The sequence below is a fragment of the Rattus norvegicus genome, chromosome 10 (genome assembly GCF_021556685.1).
Source record: "Rattus norvegicus strain SHRSP/BbbUtx chromosome 10, alternate assembly SHRSP_T2T, whole genome shotgun sequence".
Classification (NCBI taxonomy): Eukaryota; Metazoa; Chordata; class Mammalia; order Rodentia; family Muridae; genus Rattus; species Rattus norvegicus.
This window is the reverse complement of record NC_141543.1, coordinates 84,360,354-84,383,156: the sequence shown is the minus strand read 5'-3', so window position 1 is coordinate 84,383,156 and position 22,803 is coordinate 84,360,354. Positions and strand designations below refer to the sequence as shown.

The following is a 22,803-nucleotide window of genomic DNA, read 5'->3' as shown; positions in this document are numbered from 1 at the left end:
GCCTTTTAAGTTTCTGCTGTCGTAGGGACTTTCTGGCTCCTTTACTCTTGCCATTACTCTGTTACCCATCACTCTGCTTTTCTTATTTACATAGTAATTCCCATCTTCCTGCATGCCGAACATTACTTATGTTTATTATTTATCTAGTTTTCTGCCACTAGAATGTAAGCTACATGAGGACCAATCTATTTGATTGATTACACTGAGGTATCTCAGGTAATTATTAGAGGCTAACACACAGAAATCATGTCCTAAATATCTGCTGAGTAAATAAATCTACAAAGGAATGAAATCACTCAATTCAATGTCTTGCATATTGAAGGCACACAATAAAATCTAGCTATTCTTATGGGAAATTGGTTATCCCTTCATCCTGGAGTAATAAATAACATAAACACTTCAGTTTCATCATTTTCAATCCTGAACACCTGCAGGATGCCATCCCTCTTCCTACCATTACCATGTCTTCCTCAGTCACGCATGTGAATTTCCCCCATTCAAGGGACCATGTGCCCAGTCACTTCTGTCCTCTAGCTCAGCTCTGCAGCGGCATCAAGTACTTGAAGTCATATGAAGGTGTGCCCTGATCTTTTCAAACCCAGGAGGTGGCTTCCTAACTCATGACAGACACAGAAGATGCTGCCCCTGCTCCCCTGCTGCTGGCATTCCTTTGACTACTCTCTCTGCTGCTCTCCCCAGGTACCCAGAAAACATGCCTTTCCCTGCCCTCCATTGTTCATGCATGGACCGATTACTCAGTCTCTGAAATCACGTACGGCTATTACCTAACAAAGGGATGCCATCCTGCCCTCTAATTTTTTTCTTTCAGCTTCATTTAGGTATATTCTATAGGTTGGGATTGCATATATAGATGTTCAACTTGATGCTTTGATATTTATATAGTTATATCCTATAGGTTGGGATTGCATATATAGATGTTCAACTTGGTGCTTTGATATTTATATAGATGGTAGACTAAGCACCACAAGCAGCTAGTGAGTGTGTTACTCCTCATTCCACGTTATCTTCGTTCCTCTCTTTTCTTTGGCCAGGTGGGGGATGAGAAGATTCAAGATCTACTCTGCTGGTAAAATTTAAAATCATTCTTATTAACTCTTTAATAATAACTCTTTATTAATTTCTTGCAATGTCGTTTGGTCATATTCACCCATTCCGTAAAGACACAACACAGAATGGATAGTTGAGCTACACTGCTGTACATTAAATCCCGTCAACTCTTCCACATGAGCGTGAGATTGAACAATATTTCTCTTTCTGTACACAAGAGGCAAGATTCCCCTACCTTTAAATACATTTTAATTTAATTTTAGCTTTTGAAGCTCTAGGACAATTTTGAACATTAAAAATTAAGTATTTATACACATGTCTAGTGTTGTGCATATGAGGACAGTGTCTGAGTAGCCAGAAGAGGGTATCATATTTCCTGAATCTGGAGTTCTGTGGGTGATTGTGAGTTGCCTGACATAGGTGCGGGGAACTGAACTTGGGTCTTCTGAAACATTAATATGTGCTCTTACCTGTGGAGCCATTTCTCTAGTGCCAAGGTTTCCTTTAGTTTTGTTTTGAGACAGGATATCACTATGTAGTTCTTTCTGGTCTATATGTAGTTCTTTCTGGTCTAGAACTCACCGTATAGGCCAGGGTAGTCTCAAACTTAGGGCCATCTGCCTGTTCCCAGACTGCTGGATTGAAGCCATGTACCACCACATCTGGTCCTAATTTTTAAAGGTTGAATAATATCTTCTGTCTGTATCTCTGTCTGTCTCTGTCTCTGTGTCTCTGTCTCATCACTCTATCTCCTTTATCTCTTTGTCTTTCTGTCTCTGTATCTCTCTATTTGTTTTCTACTCCCCCATCTTCTCTCTCTCTCTCTCTCTCTCTCTCTCTCTCTCTCTCTCTGTCTGTCTCATACACACACACACACACACACACACACACACACACACACACACACACACACACACACTTCCATGATTCTCATGTATTGATAGAGATTTAGGCTGTTTGAAGGTCTTTGGTTTTATGAATAGTTCTGCAATGAGCAGAGGTATCAGGGAAGTTTCATTTCTTCTGAGTATATTCTTAGAGGAGAATTTGCTTATCATAATTTGCAGTTTTATTTGGAATGTCTTAGGAATCTCCATATTATTTCCCAACTTCCTCTTCTCACAGCCAGAGGCATGGGTAGTCCTGACCCTACCATGTTATATAAATGTCTGTACACCAGCAGGTATTTTCTGGTTCCCTTTCTCAATTTTTTCTTTGCCTAGCTTCAGCCAAGGCATCTCGCTTGAACGTAGGAAAACAAAACCATTCATCATTTAGAAAAAAGCATTATAGAAGAAGCAGATGACTTAATTTATGGCATATTGGCTGACTACCGTTCTTTCGGAAGGTCCAGTTCTGTATGACAAGGCTCTTTGTACCACCCAACAGATGGCCCATGGCAAAAGAGCATCACTAATCTTGTCACAGTGAAATTGATTCAATGAAAAACTCCTCACAGCAGATATATATATATATCAGTTTCCTCCCCACATGGGGATCAGTCCCTTCATGAGGCATAGCCTCTGTTTATATTTATAGGTTAACAGTTGTTGGGTGAAGAGAGGGTGACTCTTATTAGTATTAATTAAAATCATTTAACATTTATTTAGTGATTTATGCTTTTTAATAATGCTTTCACAGATGTTCTCTCATTTGAGTCTTACAGCATTCCTGTGACCTCGTCATTAGAATTGAGGCAAAGAACCCAGGAAAGGCTTGTAATGCTTCAACATAAATATTTATTGATTGATGTGGGTCGTAGGTGCTGCAGTAGAGAGAGAAGCTCTCGAAGATGCTAAACCTTCATTTCCTGAAGGAGCAGATGAATTCAACCTTCTTGGAAAAGACTGACACCCAGCTAGTTCACTCCAGTGATTTTATTCAAACACAATACAAAGTTAATTGAGGCTGGGAAAGGTTCCAGCTACCAAAGTTATCTTGTGTCTGCTGCCCCGTGAGAGCAGACAACCCACACAAGTCCCAGTCCATTTTGACCATGGCTAGCCATAATAGTAAGAGCTCCTGGTTTATTAGGAGTGTCTTAGCATCAAGGTTGGTGTAGCCACAAGGTCTCACATAGCACTAAGTACAGATTCTCAAGAGAGACAACATTTCTTCAGGATTTGAACACTCACAATTCAAACAACTTCTCAGCCTTTACTGATTGACTCAAACATAGCAAAGGCTTTGCTGAGGCATTTCACTCAAAGACAGACATAAAGACTTTGCGATACATTTCACTTAAAGCCAGACATAAAGGCTTTACTATACATATCACTACAACTATTCATCAAAGCTATGGACAGGGGTGGTCTTTGGGTTGTGTGCTTGGAGGCCACCTGATGCTGTGGGAGAGAACGAGCTCTGTCTGCTAACCAGAGAGTATCTTTGGAAAGCTTGTGAATCACCTTATCAAGGTACTATTCTTAGCTGGAATGCAGCAGTGGCTCCCTAGTAGGTCTTTCTGCGTCTGTCCTTGCTTTTCCATTTGTCCTCAATACAGCAGTCAGGGTGAACACTCTAAAACATATTTCTGACAGAGTCATTGCAACATCTAGAATCTTCTCAAAGCTCTTTAGACTACCCAGGATGAAGGCAGAAGCATGCACAAGGCCTTCTGTGAACCAGCCCCATGGTCTTCTCCAGCTCTGTTTTCTGCTTCTGCTGGTTCACTCTCTGGTCATATTGGCTTCCTTGGTGTTCTGTGAACATGTTACATCTCACCTTAGGGCTTCCTGGGCATCCACTTCCTCCATCTGTGTGGCTCTTATTCCATTTTCCATGTGCTTCATTCCTTTGCCAACTCCCCACCTTCTTGGTAAAGCCTATCTCTGTTACTCAGCACCTCTCTAGACTTCCCTCCTTATAAGTCTTACTCTTCTCATACACTTTGGTCAAAAGCACTTGCCTTTATATGTATACTGTAGGCATTAGTCCTTAGGGTTGCCATGAACAAGTTACCATAAGCAGTTTAAATGACCTAACACATCAGAAATCACTCTCATAGTTCTGGAGTACCCGAAATTATGTTAAATAAAAAAATGTATGTGTGGGCAAGACTAGTTTCTTCTGGAGAGTAACTGCCCCATGTCTAATCCTAGTTTCTGTTGGTTGCTGCTAACCCTTGCCTTCCCCTTCTCTCCTTTCTTAATTTCCTTCTTCTTAAAGGGTTTTTTTTTAATTGAAAGGCATTGGAAGGGCCCACCCTAACTCACTGTAATTCACAGAGCATATCTATACAGATTTAGTTGTTTCCAAGTGAAAGCACGGTCACATATACTGGGTTCAGAAATTGATGTCTTTTTGAAGGACACAATTTAGCCCACACCACTATATATTTATTCTATTTCCTTTTCTTGTTTGAGACCCTTTGTTAAATAAGTTCTGTAAAGGCTTAGGGCTTTGGCTATATGGGCTAATTGAGTCCCAAGATACTCAACAAATAACTATTTCCTGTTGTTGTGAAAATATAAAAAATAAAAAAGGTATTGGCGTTTTTTACCTTGCTAGGGTTCGGCACTGCGGTGCCCCAAGATTCAAATTCATCATCCTTTCAATATTATTTATATTTCAAAAAGTGTAGCTACATCATAATTAATTTTGCATTATTCTGCATTTTTGGGGGTCAGTCACGTTTCTAATGTCTCACCAGGAGGACCCTATTATGACAAATTAGACAGTCTGTCAGACTTTCTAGCTTACATATGCTTTTCATTTCCACAGAGTCTGTTGCAGCCTACAGAAGCTTATGCAACCCAGCTTTGCCGTCTCCACTAGAACCTCTCCTCTCTGTGGTGCTGGCAGTCATTGTACCCACTTGGGACCCCTCTTCCTAGTCAGGGTCTCACCTTCCTCTCGGTATTTTGCTGAGTTGCCCCCAGTCCTCCAGAATAACTTAAAATGGGATAGATCCCCCAAATAGCCATTGTATTCTTTAACAGTTCCCCACCCTTCCAATGGCTCGCTTCCTTTAACTAGGTCACATCTTCTACAGTTCCGCCACCTTCTAACAGTTTATCCAAAATTTGAATCCACCAACAGCTTGGTGACAAATGACTCTTTCTTTGTTCATTAGCTATAATAATCACATCTTAAATAACTATAGCCAGGAAGGAATGCCACTTGGAATGTCATCGTCACTAAAAGAAAACTGGGCAAACCCCTTGTAGATCTGTTTCCTAATATTGAAGTGAGCAAGGCACTTAGATACTATGGTCTCAGTCTTTCTGCTTATGAAATTGGGGCAAAACTCCCTCCCCAATAGAGCAGTGAGGATTAAAGGAAAGAATATATTTTGGAAAAAAACCCTGAGCCATTTTCTAAGCACCCCTATGTGTGTCTCTGGAGATAATCTTGTATCAGCCTTTGATTTGGATCCCCTCCCCCTTTCATGAGGTGTGGATGAACAGAGGTTGTGGGGTTGCAAAGTATAAGCTCCCAAGGAAACACTCAGGAAACTGGGCTTTCGGCCATCAAAAAAAGAGCAAATCTTTATGGTGACCTAATTAGAGTTTTTAAAATTCAATTTGGGCAGTCAGCAAGCGAGGCTCCTTTCCAGGAGGAATAAGGAGACAGTGCATGACCTAACTGATTCTGGGCTGCTTGCCATCCCAAACAACTAATGTGGTTATATCAGTTTCTTCCAGGACAAGAGAGTATCTAGACACTGACATGGGTAAGGAGGTCTTTGAAGACCTCACTGATGTTGTGGGACAAAAATGGTAGTAAAGACTAGAAATGATGTATGTTTAGGGAGGTGGACCATGAAGTATGCTTCTCCCTAGGTTAGTGTGAAAGTAACTCTCTTTCAACTGCTGTCTGGAAGTTTGTGGAGCATAGTAGCAAGACCATCCATCCATCCATCCATCCATCCATCCATCCATCCATCCATCCCTCCCTCAACCCACCTATCTGACATACCTGGAGTATGTTTTCCTGCCAAATACCAGAGGCTTGATACTAAATACAACAGAATCAATATGTTGAAGGAGTCCCAGTTTCATCAAAATGAAAATAACCAATGGTTACACATTTGAGGAACTAAGTCAAAAGACTCAAATTTGAATGTCAACCTTGCGGTTCTGAGAAGGGAAGTATTTCTCTCTAGGCCATTTTTTTTATTCATAAATCATGCCTGGATTAGATTAAAACTTTCAGTCTTCTTCTGGGTCAAATATACTAAGATTCCATACCTAAGTTCATTTTGTGTCAAATAAGATCCCCATTTGAAGGGAGGTAGTATAATAATCTTGTTGGTTGTCTCTTCTGTTTTCTCCCATCAACCAACCTTCTACCATGTGGGGCGGGTGTATTCTCTCAAAGGCAAGCTTGCCAGGTTTCCTTTCATTCTTCTCTCTCATAGCCATTCTTGTCTGGATTAGGATAAAGAAAAACATTCTTAATGGAGTCTTGAGTTCTTCTCAACTCTCTCTACCTAATTTTGCATCAAGCCTTGATGTCCTTTCTTTACCCCTTGAGGGACTTGGTCATAGTCCCTGTTGCTACAAGGCCTCCACCTGGACCACTGTGTTTTTCCCTGTGTTTACGCAGAAAGAGCGAATTATCCTTCAGATTGTCGCTCACTCCCTTTTGCAGGGTGACTTTCTCTTATCTCCCAGGGTGGGGCCTGGCTCTTTGCTTATAGATATACAAGTGATGTTTCTTTCCTCTAGAGTATATGCACCTTCCCAAACCTTAACACAGAGGTCTCTCATTTAAAATGAGCTGCTCTACCAGCCTACCAAGTATGTAAGAACAATAATTATCCAGCTGATTAATTATTGGATTCCTTAAGATAGCACCTTTCCCACAGATGATTTCCACAGCAGTTTTCTGAGGAAATACGGGGAATGTCGTTGGTGCCACCCGTAGAAAGATTCTTGTATCTTGGTATATGACTAGGAAAGTGTACCCCACCCCCAAGGCACTAATGGGTTGCAAATCTGCAGGGTACAAGAACAAGGTCCTCCCTTAACTACTGCTGCTTGCTCCATGGGCTCTCTCAAATGTCTAAGGGGAGGACTCCCATGAGCCAAAATGCTACTGCCCAGGGTGAGGGATAGTTCCCAGCTAGAAAGGTACTGGGTTAAGATGAAAGGAAGCAGTTCAGATTTTTGTTTAAGTTCATTTAAAAAGTAGGAGTCTGGGTGTAGGTGAAAGGAACTTAGGAGTCCTGGTGTTGTGAGCCCCATTCTGACAGACAGGCCTGGATAATTTTATGGCTCCAGCAGTGTCTTTTTCCCAGGTCCCCATTTCCTTATCCCTGAGGCCATGGCATCTTTACCACTGGGCTGCCGGAAGAGGAGATGGAATTGTGTGTCTGCTGCTTGATACAGGGCCTAGCGTCTACTCCACGCCCCCTGTATGGGAGCTGCTGCCCCAGTGAATGAATCACACACTTTGCTATAGTTTCAAACCCACTTAAGGATCCATCTGTCATCATGGGCTTTCAGACTGGACTCATTTGTCAGAACTGGTCCCCTGTGTAACTGTTCCTTTTGGTGGCCCCACAGTTTAGCTCTTCTCACTACTCACCGCATACCAAATCCACGAACAGCTACAGCTGGCCCTTTCTTTTGGATGTATCCAGATCTAACTGTTACTGCCCTGGCCTAAGCTGCCAGAATCTTTTTCCCGGGTGACTGTAGTGGCCTCTTCTCTGACCCTCCTGTTGGAGTCTTTCTTGCCTCTGGCCTATCAATGTGAAAACTAGACTGAGGGAACAAAAGCCTAAATTTGATGGCTCCACTCTCTGATGGCTTCTGTCACACTAAGAACACAGCTCAAACCCAGATGTGATCTCAAATTTTCAGGATCTGTTCCAGCTAAGAACTTTGCTAACCACACTCATGTCTCCCAAACGCACAAGATCAAGAAGCAACTCACCAGGCCCCATGCCTACTTTTGCCTGAGGGCTAATTGCCTTTTACCAAGAAATCTGAAAATTGGCCTCCTTGTTCCCAGCAAACAGGAATTATGCCAAAGGTCTAAAGCCTTTATTCACCTGCCACATCCCCAAGGAGCCTTCCCTGGCTGCTTTATTTAATGGTGTAATTCCCTGTAAATGCTGACACATATTCAATGACTAGATCTTCAAGGAAATGACATGCCCATTATTTATCAAATACTTATATGAATGATTGAATGAATGAATGGACATCACACTTCTCAGGATATGGATGCCTTCTGTGTACAAATGTTCTCACACTTAAGAGGGTCCAGTGCACAGCTTTTTGAGTTCATGATGTCAGGCATAACCATTCTTCCTATTACTTTCAGTACAGTGTAAAAAAATGCCCTGAGATGGTCTGTAATCTATAGACTTAGGGCTGATTTTGCCTGACTGTGGATTGATGTATGTGTTATGAGCCTGTTTAAGGTAGGCCAATAGAAATGATGATGTTTGGGAGGTTAAGGGCATAAAAGGCATTTTCAATTCGCCAGTTTTTCAACTGATAATGAATTTATCAGGATGCAATCCATACCCATATATACCCATACTTAGGAACTGTCTGGATTATAGGGTTTACATGAGTCAGGATCTCCAAGCCTTCTGTTTTGGGCTGCAGAATCCACATGTGACCTTAGATAGCCTTGATATCTGCTCACATTCTAGGCATTGTGCACATACTTGCATTATAGTAGAACATGGATCAGACTCTAATATGGGAGGATGAGCTGTTTGGTGCAATGAAGACAGTTTTGGGTATAAGACGCTTAAGGAAGCATGTATAGCAGGCGTGGACACAGAAAAGAGCTGAGGATAGAGGGGAGCAAAAGATGGCACTTAAAGGTGGATAGGGATCCCAGAAAACTGTATTTCTCTATGATATATATATATATTCATTTTTAAATTTTATGTGTATGAGCATTTTGTATGCATTTCTGGTGCCTATAGAGGCCATAAGGGTCACCAGATCCCCTAAGACTAAGAACTTCAGATCTTGTGAGCCACCATGTCAGTGCTGGGAATTGAACCCAGGTCTTCTGGAAGGGCAGCCAGTGCTCTTAACTACTGGGCCATCTCTCCAAGTAATCTTTCCATACTGTTTTAAGTTCTCCCCATTAGAGTCTACCAAGTCCTTAAAATACTTCTCCATGGGAGACTAGCAGGGAGGGGAAGTAAGTACCTGAGCACTCTGGTGAAGAAAGAACAAGACAGCAAAGTGTTAGCTTGCTGACCTGAGGGCAGGTGTCTGATGGGGCACATGAAGGACTGATCATAGATTAGCTAGCATTTCATGAAATCCTCAGTCTTGATAAACAACCTGGGAGAGTGAGTTGTAGATTTGCTGCTGTTTCTGATGTTTTTGCATCTTTCTCTTAAAAAAACAAAAGGTAGAAGTGGAAGGCTGTCCGCAGAACGACTGTATTTTCCCAGGCATGATAGGGGTGTCTCTCAGTAAGTACATCATCAAAGACAGTAACTTAGACTCTAAGGATAGAAGTTCATTTACTCAAGCACTGTTTTGTTTATTCATTCAATATGCCTACTCATTTATTCATTCTCTCATCTAGAAACTATCTTTTGAGTGATTACTGTGTATCATGCACACACCGTAATGTAGAAGTCAACAGGACTTGATCTCATAAGGCTTGGCTCATTCTCTGGAAGACAGATAATTGTCTAATAAATAAAGGTTAGAGAAGATTTTTGGACAGTGATGAGTTTTATGGAGGTAAAGAGGTCAGCAAGTAATGTAACATTTTAGGGAACAGAGTTCAGACTGCTTTGGTTGGAATGGTAAGGGGCTGCTTCTGGAAAAGAATGCTTGATCTGTGACTTGAACAGCGGGAGGGCACAGCTGCATAAAGGCAATGGCTCACAACTTTTAAAATGCCTTAATATCACCTGGGAGCTTTCAGCCAATACAGATGGTGGACTGCACCGCCTAGGGTGGTTGCAATTTACTTGATCTAGCAATAGTGATAGTCTGTTTATTCTAAAGTATACTCAGGCTTGCAAACCACAGACTAGAAGACCATACCATGTAAGACAGTATTTGCAGAGAGCCAATGGCAGAGAAAAGCTCAGGTTGGTCCCAAGGAAGAAAGACAGTGGGTGTGGCTGGGAGGGAGTAGCTGAAGCAATAGATTTGGAGAAGGGGGTGGTAGTGAGCCATGCGCTGTAGAATTGACTGGAATCTAAGCAAAGGTTTATGGCTGCTTGCAGAGGCATTGTCTCAGCAGCAGCTCTGGTGGCTGGGGCGTGGGGGGGGGGAAGCTTGGAGACCCCACTCCCCAGCCCCCATCGATCCCTCTTCTTCCAAGTCACCTCACAGCAAACTAATCACAATTGTAGAATTCTTCCAGTGATCAGCTGCCTGTTTTCCTGAGGTGATCAATCTCCAAAAAAGTTTCCAAACTGTGTTAAAACTGCCAGTGTCTTAGCAAATAGCACAGAGTGTGCTTTCCAGGGAGAGAGGTTCAATAATTAAAATGAGCCAGCACGGAGGAACTGGAGGGCGGTTTGATCTAGTTTAGAAGCTGACATTTTCTTAGCAGAAAAAAAATGCAATATCCATAATACATTATTTTGTGCCCAATGAAGTCAACGAGAACAGAATTGTCTCAGGAGAGACCAAGATCAGATTGCCAGAAAACCTTTTTGAAGGCAATAGGAAAGCCAAGTCTTCAGAAGCCCAAGCAGGGAGGGCCTCAAGGCCACTTTTCAAGTGCCTGCGGTTTGGAGAGGCTTCCTGGGCTGCCTTGACACTGGATCCCCTCCCCACAAAACTTTAAAGGGCAAACAAACACAGAGTAACTCCTAGGCAGCCTGAACATCTGGATGAGAAAGTCCTGTCTCTCTCCTCATCATCCACAGACAGACTTGCTCAACAGGTGGTTTGCCTGTGCCTGGGGGGCGTGGCTAAAGGAGGTGGGGTGGGGTGGTTTGTTTTTCTAGCTAGGAGTTGTCAAAAAGAGAAAGTCACCTTTTCTAGGTGGCTGGCGTCCCTTCAAAACATGCCCCCAAGCGGAGTTTTCCAGGAAGAGGGAAAACTGTCAGACTTGAAGGAAGGAGCTTACCTGGAAACTCAAGTCCTGGTGAGGGAGAAGAGGTGGTAAGAGCTCTCTCCCTGGGCCTGTGGTATTGTTCTCTTCCTGGTGCTGCTTCTCTTTCTTCAAAGGAAGCAGAAATTGGCTTCATTTGGGCCTCCCCCCCCCCCACGTTCATGCAATTATGGGCCGAAGTAAATTTGTGTTAGATCATGCCAAAGACTAAGCAATATTTTGCTTTTTGTTTGAACAAATATTTCTTGCTTCACTGACAATAGTCCAAGAGAGGAAGCCTTCAATTAGAGGAGCCGAAAATACTGATTAGAATCAATCAACACCTCTAGAAGTTTAAACACTTAAGTTAATTAAATGGTTCGGTAGACTTGAAGCTAAACTCACAGACAGAAATCTCAGCATATGAAAGGAGTTAAAAAAAAAAAACAAAATTAAAAAAAAAACCACCCCCAAACCCAAGACCAGATAACTATCTGAGAAGCTCAACATCAGCCTCACCAAAGGCTCTAGGAAAATGATCAGACGAGAGGCGCATTAATTTTCAATGCGGCTCACATGTGGGTTAACTCCATAACTCAAAAGCAAAAACTCAAGGCACCCATCAGCAGATGGGATGTTCTCCCGATACTCAGCGATGGGCAGTCAGGAAAGTGGCAATGACTGTGTGTATTTAGCAGCCCTGAGTATTTTAAGAGACCAGTCTCCTTACCCTCAATGCCAACAAAACCAGTAAAACACAAATAGATCTTGTTGGTTTTAACTTCAGAAGGCACCTTCTGAATGGATGAAGACACGACATAGGGGCTGTTTGAGAATCTGATGTAGAAGACAGGCAGATGAGTTGGGTTCTCTTTCTATAAGTCCCGAGATTTGCTCAGGTCAGGAAGTCATTGAGAATACTTTCTCAGAGGAAGGAGGATTGAGAGAGAACAGAGTAGGAGTCCAATGTACAAGTCAAGCTCTCTACTCAGTCGCAGATAGCTGAGCCCCGTGGCAGCACTGGAGGACGTACTGTGTATGCTAGTCCCACTCCAAACAAGATAAGAAGCCTTGGTATTTTCTAGTTCTGTGTCATGTACTTGTTGGCTCTGGGTTTCTGTGCTGGTGGTAGTGCCAGGGTGTGGAGTAGCCTTCTGGGTACATACCATTACAGCAGTTTTCCAGGAAAAGGATGCTTTTCTATCGGTTGTGAGGTGTAATCAAAATCACAGCAGAGATCCCCTTGGTCTGGGTAGGGGTGGGAGCTCTACAGTACTGCACTAAGGACCTCTCGCCTCACTGAGATTCCGAAGTGATTACTAGAGAAGACCAGGGTCCACATTTGCCTGTGATGAATGAGGTTGGTTTGTAGTTTGAGCACCTCCAGGCTCCAGACCCTGTTTGGTTTACATATTAAGAAAGAGGTGAACCCACACCTTCTGTTTCCCTTTTCGTACTGCGATGAAACATCAGGACTTAGGCAGGAAAGGCTATGTTTTGGCACATGCTTCTGTGACACAGGGATGACAGAACAGTACTACTTACTGGCTTGCTCCCATGGGTTGCTCAGCCTGATTTTTTTCCTCCTCCTCCTTCTTTTTAAAAATGATTTTGTTTTTAAAATATTTTAACGTGTATGGGTATGTGTGTGTGCTATGTATATTCAATGCCCATGGCAACCAGAAGAGGGCATCTGCTCCTCCGTAGCTGGAGTTACATAGAGTTGGTTATGAGCAGCCATTGCATGGTAGGAATCAAACCTAGGTCCTCTGAAAGGGCAGCCAGCGCTCTTAACCACTGAGCCATCTCTACAGAACCTCAACCTTCCTTCTAATGCAGCCTAGGACCAGTCCATGGATGGCACTACCCATAGTGGGATAAGGCCCCTCAACATCAATCATTAACCAATTGCAGGCCAATCTGAGAGGGTAGTTTTTCAACGGAGGTTCCTTCTTCTTTTTAAAAATATTTTTAATAATTTTATTTATATGAGTACGCACAGTAGCTGTCTTCAGACACACCAGAAGAGGACATCAGATACCATTACAAATGGTTGTGAGCCACCATGTGGTTCCTGGGATTTGAACTCAGGACCTCTGGAAGAGCAGTCAGCGCTCTTAACCACTGAGCCATCTCTCCAGCTATGGAGGTTCCTTCTTTCCAGATAACCATAACTTCTGTCAAGTTGATAAAAACCTAGCCAGTATACAACATGTGTTTAATTGATAGCAAGCGGGTTTCATATTGCATTAGCTGGGCACAGAACTCTTTTCATGCCCCTTCCAAATGCTTTAACAACATTCTTTGAAGAATTTTGGCTTGCGGTTGAGTCTTAGCAGAAGGCCTGGCTTTTAAAACCTTGGTATGGATTCTCATTAACTATGAAGCTTTGCGTCTTGAAAGTAGAGACAACGCAACGTCACAGGGTCCTTGTGAAAATCAGGAAATACAGCACCCAAAAATGCTTAGTAATTTGGTTTTCTTCCCCTGAAATACTTTTCTTTGGCACAGGGCCTGTAGTGCAGGAATAGACACTTAAAACTACAAGATTAGCTGCCTGTAGGAATAAAAGTTTATTTTGTAAAGAGAAGGTGAGTTCGGACTGGGGTTGTGCTGTTGATAGGTACCATGGATTAGTATTGATCTACAGAACATTCTTTTAGGAGTGAGGGCTGCTGTATAAAGCAAGGAGACTTAGTGAGTATTCCCGACACAGTGTGCAGGTCAGGCTCTTAGCTAGGGAAATCATAAGCTGTATATAAAGACATGTGTACAGTGCCACCTCTGAGGTCTCTGTACACAGACAGGGCTTCTCTTCTCACAGCGTGTGGAGTAGCTTCTCCTCTATTGTGTTGGCCCAAACAAGATAACATATCTTATCACCTGCCATACATGCAAAGGGAGAGAGGGTGGATTTGTCTGGATGGGACATGGGCTTAGTTCCTGCCCATGTCAGTGTTGCAGCTGCCTGGCGATCTGTCATGATCACCATAGATGCCCTCTTTCTTCTCAGGCTGGGAAGCTCTTTGTGGGCTCAGATTAGAAGGTCATCACAGACAGAGACTTAGCTGAACAAGAACTCAGAGGCTGGAGGTATTTTCCTGTTTTAGAGTTTCTAGAAGAATCGGGTGCTACTTCTCAAGATGGCTCTCTCAACGAATGGTGTTATTGCCATTCTTGGTTAAGGGACTGAGCCAATGGCTGGGATTCAGGCATGACTAGGAGGAGGGAAGAGGCTACCACACACAGGCTTATTCGTGCACTGGCATCAGCCTGAGGCCTCCACAAAATGTATTTCTGGAATTTCGTGAGTTTGGGAGGCAGGGCCTGATATTCTGTGTTACCATCTCTGTCTCTAAGAGGAAATGCTCAATAAGGAATAAGCAGATTTTATAGTCAAAGGAAATTTGCACTGGTTCCACACATTTGTTCTACATAACCTTTGTCAAGTTAGGCATCCTCTCACTTCCTTTCCTCTGGATAAGAACGGTATCTACTTTTTCATGGGGTATATGAAACTCAAATAGGGCAACATATAGAAGGCTAAACATGGCAATTCGACCAAGAAAATAATTTGCTTCTTCCTTCTGGGGCTCTTTGGGCTATCTTACAAGGTTGGACTTTCTTCAGATGTGTGACAGGGATGCCTTTAGTAGAGACTGCCATGATTTCTACATAGGTGACACGGTTGAGTAGGCAACAAGTGCCATTGTTGCTGCTTTTCACTGGTTCTGGGCAGGTGGGAGAAATGGCATAAAATGTAGGCAAGAGTGGACTTGAATAGAGAGTGAAGGAGTCAGTTCATCCACCAAAAGAGGGAATATTCAGGAGGCTATACCCTCATCTAGATCTGTGGGACTATCTCTGGTCTGAGAAGACACTGGGCAGGAGTGAATGAGAATTCATGGGCTCTCTTTGAGATGCCAGCTAAGGTACCTCTTATTCACAGAATAAAGCCATATCACAGTCCGTCGATGCAAGAGCCCTCTCTCAAAGTATTGACTTATTATCAGGGCTCTGGCTTTTTAGTCTTCTTATTCTCATTGTCTAAGTTCAATGTAGTAATGGGACATTAAAACACTTTGAGGGAGGAGCCAGTTTCTAAGCTGTTGCACTTAGAATTCTGTATTTCATAACAAATACAATACAATAAACATGCAAAACTACATTAGCGTGGCCATCATTTTCTCTCCTGTAGCCCCCTGTGTCCCCACCTCTGGTATAGGCCACCAGGTTCACCTCGCTCAGGGATTCTTCCTCTAACGTTGATGCAGAAAGTGAGGTTGGATGGTACATTATAGTCCTTGACTCATTTCAGAGGAATTTGGTTGGAGTGGCAGATCCCCAGGGACATGGGGATGGCTAGATTAGGGAAATAATTGGTGATCTGGAGAGAAGAGATAGAGTTGAGGCAGGAAGCTATTTACAAAAAGGATTCTTGCAGTGTTCATGGTTCCTTCTCCTGGGTCACAAAGTGACATTTATTCAGAAGGAAAAAAATACCCAACAAAAGTTTTCTTTCCCACCCCTGTTCAAAGTCACGCTGAACCCTGGCTGCTTCTTATGTGATGTCATCAATGTAGTAAAAAAAAAAAAGAATGATGCCATCACTTATTAATGTACAAATCTGGGAATATCAACTAGCCAGCGTTCCTCCATGTTATCTTATAGGAGAGCATATAGACTTATGGTGTCTTCCCATTGAACTGAATTGGCATCAAAAAATGTTTAAGCCAATATGAAATTCTTGCCTATACATTTTTCACCCTTAATCCCTGCTACTTGGTAGGGAATTCTCTTTTTACCATACAACAGAAAGCCTGGGGCTCACCAAGGTCATGATGAATCTAGCATTTACTTACCAGGATTATATTTAGCTTTGGATTTGTAAGCAAGGCCATCTTAGGCCCGCTAGGACATGAGAAAATGAACTACAGTCCTACTGTTTGCTGCCATCTTCAGAAACCTACTTGTACGATACGAAATATACAGACCCTCCCTGGCCCCAGTCCCTGACACAGAGCTCCAAATGCCCATGTGATCTCTGGGTGACAAAAGTACTAAAAGAGTCTTTGGTTGCACTGTTTAGCCTAGGTCCTGACTCTCAACACAGAGCAGGAGATGGCGTCTTTATTTTAGTGTTGGGCCTTTCACCTCTGGTTCCTGACACAGAAACTTCTAGATCCAGGAGAATTTCTCAGCCATGAGAAGCATCTTTTGTTCCAACGGGGTGGCTCTTTCTAGTATCTGGCTAGCAAGGATGAGGGACTAGTGACAAGGAGAACAGACTATATCATTTCAGCTCCACTTCCAACCTCTAGAAAGGAGAGAGGGGCTGAAGGTTGAACTGATCACGGTCAGCCAATGAATGAATCCATCATACCTGTGTAGTGAAGCCTTCATTATGAATCTCCCGAATGGGTGTGGGAAGCTTCTGGGTGACTGAACACATACAGGATGGGGAGCGGTGCAGCAGGAGTGGGTATGGAGACTTCTTACCTCTTTTCCTACCCTGCCCTCTGCCGCTGGGCCAACCAGCTGTTCATGTGCACCAGTTTTAATCCTCTTATAGAACACCACTAGGTCAGCCATGGTGGCTCATGCCTATAACTAGAATTGAGTGCATGAAATTAGAGGAGGTTAGGAGTTCAAGGATGGCTTAGGTTACACAGTGAGCTTGAGCCTGGGCTACAGACACCTTTGCCTCAAAAAATGTGAACATCTTCCTCTTTTTCCTCCTCTTCTTTCTCTTCTTTCTCCTCCTCCTCCCCCTCTTTCTTCTCCCCCTCCTCCTCTAATATATATTTAATTTTTGAGAGCTGTTGTAGCAAATTAAATTCACAGGAGTATTTGTGGAAACCTCATAGCACCGATCAAGCACAGGTCACAATTTGTATTTTGTTGCTGGCCTATGAAATGGAGACAACGTTGTGAGACTGAGTCCTCAATCTTTGGGATCTGATGCTGCATCCATATTGACTTCATCATGACAGAATCGAACAAGAGACTATCTAGCTGGCATCTGCTGTAGGACTGATTCCTGGGTTGCTGGTAAGGAGAAATCCCCTTAGTATTTGGCAACCAGAGATCACAAAACTTGATCATTGAATGAGACAAGGAAAAACCATTTCTACACTTCACACAGTGGTGGGGAGGAAGTCTCTTGCCATCTCGTTTGCTATAGTAGACCAGGAGCAATGGCTATTTCCACAACCATCAGACCTTTCCACCTGATTTCACCTCAGTCCCTGAGTGCTTGCCTCAGCATTCCACACACCAGCTTGTGTATCGAATTACACTACAGAGAAGATGGATTTGATGACTTGTAAAGACTCGCACAACACTGGTGAAAGTTCAGCATAAATGGGCTTTGAATAAAACAAATGCCACCAAACCCCCACATAAATGATGCATGCCATCACTTGCAAATTGATGTATGTGAGCATAAATTTTTAAACTTTCAGATGGCTCCCTCTCTGCTCTTTTCAACCCATCCTCACAAGACTTGTGAAGTCATGCTATCATTCATCACCCAACTGAGGTAACACTTGAACTCAGGTTGTTGCTGCCAAGTTGACTTTGTAGCTAAATCACCAAGAATCCACGGCCAGGTCCATGCTGTTTTCCCCTGGTAGCTCCAGCATCTAGCATGGGGGTGGGACACAGTCAGTCTCAGGAACATTTCTTAAAAGTTTCCAAAGTGTCCAAGAGGGAGCAAGACCCACTTTTACTCACAGTGTCTCAATCTTAGGTTTGAGGGATTTAAGGAGTTAAGTATGTACAGTTGGCAATGAATCTGGGCTTCCCAGCCTTTTAAGGAAGCAGTGAGGTGGGCTATGAGGTCAGATAGGACAGAGTGTGGTTCTCAGACCAGGACTGTAACAGACATGCTGTCTCTGAGCTTTGGTTTTTCTATCACTGAGACAATAAGAAAGACAGTAATAGTTTAGCATAATAGGAAATACATTTGAGCTGTGTCTCTGGTTCTTCTTATATGACACCTAAATCTTTTGAGACCTCTAGTTTCAAATGTGAATATGTGTAACTATTAACTGTTTCGCTACCGGTATTAATTAGACATAATGTTGGGTTTGGCTATGACACTTTCATATATGCGTATAATATATTTTGATCACATTTATCCGTTGTCCCCTTCCCACTTACATTTATCTCCTTCCTCTTTCCAACTTGTCCCCTTTCTACTTTCATGATAGCTTTGGCAACCTAGTGATTTCCCTTAGACTTGCTTTCAAGAGCGTGAGTGAGAACATGGACACCTCACTAGTCTCTACATCATTGGAGAAAAATGTCTTCCCATCCTTAGCAGCCATGAACTACCTAGGGAGGGGACATTTAAGAGTAAGAGAATGGGGTGGAGTGTTGTGGAACTTGGTCTTACAGGGATGTCGTGGCCATGAACATCTTGATCTCATGGCAGCTGCGATTACCCGCACAAGATCTACACAAAATAGGGCCCTCCAATATCCTGATAAGGCCCCACCTAGCCTTGAGAATTCATAGGCAGTTGATGGTTAGGGGGGGCACAGAGTCTGAGTATGTATTTCAAGCTAGCCTCAAGCATCCAAGTTTGAGCTAGCCTCAATCTTATGATCTTCCTACCCTTACCTCCTAAGGGCTGAGGTAATAGCATGTGTGATTAGCTGTAAATTATAGCCAGAGATAGCTTAAGTCAGCAGGACAGAGTAAACTGAATTTTTGTGTTACTGGAGTAATCTATGTGATAGATTGCTCCCATCTTTGGAAGCCTACTACAGCAAGGCAGTGTTTTTTACTTCCTTTTATAGAGCAGCAGAGTTACTGGAGTGACTTGTTTGGGGTAACAGTGACTTGATTCCATTGGCCCATGATTTTGCTCCAATATTAAGGTCTATCCCAATTAAGTGGATATGTGTGATGGCTAGTCTTCGTTGTCAGCTGGACCCACTTGGCTTTTGAGGAAAGAGCATCAACTGAAGAATTGCTTCTATTCTGCTGACTTGCAATTATGTACGAGAGGCATGGTCTTGATTGATGATTGGCATGGGAGGGGCCAGCCCACTCTGCTTGGTGCCACCCTTAGGCAGCTGTGTGTTGGGCTGTATAAGAAAGCTGGCTGAACATGAGCAGGGGGAGTAAAGCAGTAAGCAGCATTCCTTCAGAGTTTTTGCTTCAAGCTCCTGCCTTGAGTTTTTGACCAATAAGCTCTCCCCCAACCCTGGTTGGTTTTGGCTAGTGTTTTATAACAGCAACAAAAAGCAAACCAGGACAGTACATGACATTTCTTTTGTGTGTGTGTGTGTGTGTGTGTGTGTGTGTGTGTCTGTGTGTTTTCATCAGTGAGTGGGTACATGTGCCCATGTCTGAACGAGTGGACAGGGAGACTAGGAAAGAACCTTAGCTCTCTCTTTTCCTTTTGAGGCAGGATCTCTTGTTGTCCTGGAACTCATAGAATAGATTAGCAGGCTAGGATCCTTCTGTTTCCATCTTCCCAGTGCTGGGATTATACCATGAGCATGCAGTGTGTGCACGAGTGAGCCCCCCCCCCACACACACAACACACACACACACGGCTTGTATGGATTGAACATAGGTCCTTATGTTGGCAAAGCAAGTACCTCGCTGACACCCCTATCTCCCTAGCACACGTTTTTCTTCTAATGAGTATCAGATTTGCATCAGGTTTTGTGTAGGCTTCCTACAAATCTGAAAATACTTTGTATGCATTGAAAATATTCTTTAATTGGACAAAAGAGGAAGAGGGCTGCATTTTCACAGTCACAGCTCAGACCGGGAATTTCACCAAGGAGGAGCAGTGAGTTGCATGATGGCTTCAGGGCCTTCCTATTCCCTGCCCACTCACCCAAATTAACAATGTGCCCGGACTTTCATGCATTTTCTTATTTGACACTTACAATAGCCCTGAGAGGAAATTTGGACCAGACATATTATCATTATTTTCCAAATGAGAAAATGGAATCTGAGAAAGGCAGACTTGTAATAAAAGAATCAAAGTATATTAAATCTGGAGGGCATTTGGAAGATCGTGTGGTGCAACCTTTTCATTTTATGAATGGAAAATGAAGCCTAGATCAGCAAGTGACTTGCCCAAGGCCTTATGGCCATTGGCAGGGCTGGGATTTAAACTTATTTGCCTTTATTGTTTTGGTCCTTCCTCATTTGGCCACAGCAGTCAGTTCTTAAAGGCAGATTGTTGTCTCAACTAATCTGGTACCCATCCTTTACTCAATTATTGTCATCCAAGAACTAAAAAACTCCTTATAAAGTTCATTTTTGTTTTTTGTATAGATAGACAAGAGTACTTGACTAGGAAGATGCAGTTAGAGTACCGAACTGTATTCAGTTTTTATCAATGAATCATTAAGAGTTTCCACTTGGGCTGGAGAGATGGCTCAGTGGTTAAGGGCACTGACTGTTCTTCCAGAGGACCTGAGTTCAAATCCCAGCAACCACATGGTGGCTCATGACCATCTGTCATGAGATCTGATGTCCCCCTCTGGTGCACTGAAGACAGCTACAGTGTACTTATATAAATAAAATAAATAAATCTTTTTTTTAAAAAAAAGAGTTTCCACTCACAGGACTGGGACACATGACAGAGTAATCTAATTGACAGCTCAGGCAAGTGATGTCAGGGTCCAGTGAAACCCAGGAGTGTGTGTTGTCAGGCTAGTCTAGCATACATGGATGGTGAGAAAGATGGGTCGAGTTTGGCAGAAGCCTGAGTACAGAGTCCAAAGGATGAGACTGAATCTGGTTGGTGAGTCATGACATTGAAGCAAGAGGTCCAAGAGTGGGATGTATTCTCTAAGGACATGTACAGCTAGTGGGTGCTCTTGGTGCTGGAGACGCAGCATGGGACAGGATTGCCGCTTGGTACCACGTGGGAACTGGGCATGCTGTACACTAAGTGATTCTACAGTTAGCTATGGAAAAGACACATATTTTAGGGAAGTAATGTCTTGTAATTTCAAAGAATTACCAATGTGTGTATTTTCTTCTAGGTCACTGGGGAAGTTTCTTTCTTTCTTTCTTTTTTTTTTTTTTAAACCCAGTCAGTTCATCTCTTCTTTGATGTGAGAAAAACAGAATCAGACCGGAATCTTTTTTTTTTTTTAAACATACTTGCCATTCATATAGGGTTCTTGCTGACCCTTTTATCTACTCTGAAATCAGAATCCTTTATGCTTGACGAGCGTGCTGGTGGAGCGCTAGCTGAGCCTCCTTGTGAAGCTGTTCTCCCCCTCTTCTCCATCTGTCCTCCTATTTCTGAGCACAGATAAAAAGCCTGGTACTCATTAGCTGGGCACCACTGCAGCCAGTCCGCTCGTGTTTCCTGGGTGTCCACAGCGCGCATGGCATCGCTCTAGGCACCTGTGAGAGAAGCCAATGGCTCTGACAACTTTGCCCCAAGTCCCGGATCCCTGTAGTGCTGTGAGGCTGTGTGGGCCTGGGGCAGAATGGCAGCAAACAGACCCACCTGATGGAGTGTGAGACAGCAGGGGGATTTGGGAGGAGGCCGGAGAAGAACGGTTAGTATTAGAAAGTGCGAGGGATTTTGAAGAGGGCTACTTTAAATTAAGTGTGGCCATGTAGCTGTCCTTGCAGGGTGGCAGACACGTCCCATTCCAGTGAATTAATAGACTATATAAAAGAATCGCCTAACCAATTAATTCTTTGGCTAGGACTCATGCTACAACCTAGCGGTTCTTTACACTTACTTTCTACTTAAGGAAGTCGGGTTTTTTGTTTTTGTTTTTGTTTTGTTTTTTCTCATATGCACTAGGAAGGTCTAGCTGAGCTACGTAGTATCAAATAACACGAGTGTTTGGAATGCATTTGATTCTCTGTAAGCATCAGTTACCCACAAAGTGATAGAATGGGTCCGTGTTCCCATCTTCTTGTTAAGGTAAAGGGAAATCCAAAAGTCTCCAAATGAAGTGTCATTACTCATTTTCGCCTTTGCCTAAAATATCTTTGAGCTGAATTTGGGAAATTAAAAAAAAAAAAAAAGCAATTTGATTTGTTGAGCTGGAGGTTCATGGGTAAATTTTTTCTTTCTATTCTGTTTTCTCGAAATATTATCACGAGAGCTCCTCAAAGTAAAAACAAAACAAAACAAAACAAAACAAAACAAAACAACAAAAAACAAACCAAATTCCATGCTCTCTAAAGCATGGAGATTTTGTAAGTGAAAACACGACTTCTAGGGGCTATCTTTTTTTTTTTTTCTTTTCTTTTCTTTTCCTTTTTTTTGGAGCTGGGGACGGAACCCAGGGCCTTGAGCTTGCTAGGCAAGCGCTCTACCACTGAGCTAAATCCCCAACCCCTCTAGGGGCTATCTTGAGAGTGAAAATCAAACCATGCCTGTCCCCGAAGACCCATGGGACTCCATTTCTTCTATGAGATTCTTTTTCTGAGCCACAGGCTCGGAGAGTTGGTGTTCAAGTCTTCTGGTCTCCATGCAGACCAGACACATGCTGAAAATCACAGGTATAGGAAGGGCTAATGATAACGATGGGAGTTTTTACTTGAGTATTGATCAGAGAAACACTCCCTTGGAAGCTGCTTTAAGCACCAATAGTGCCCATCTCTAGCCTGCCGGATAAGCAAACAGGAAGGGAATTTGCTCTAGCTTGTATCTAGAGTGCCTCCTACAGGCCTAGTGGTTAAAGGCTTCGTTTTCAATGTGGCAGCAATTGGGAAGCTTTAAGGGGCGGAGCCTCC

The 22,803-nt window shown here is 43.0% G+C and overlaps 1 protein-coding gene across 7 annotated transcripts in view; it reads right to left on the bottom strand.

Annotated features, from left to right (window-relative positions):
- Ca10 (carbonic anhydrase 10) overlaps positions 1-22,803 on the bottom strand; it is a 501,257-nt gene that overhangs the window by 57,635 nt on the left and 420,819 nt on the right.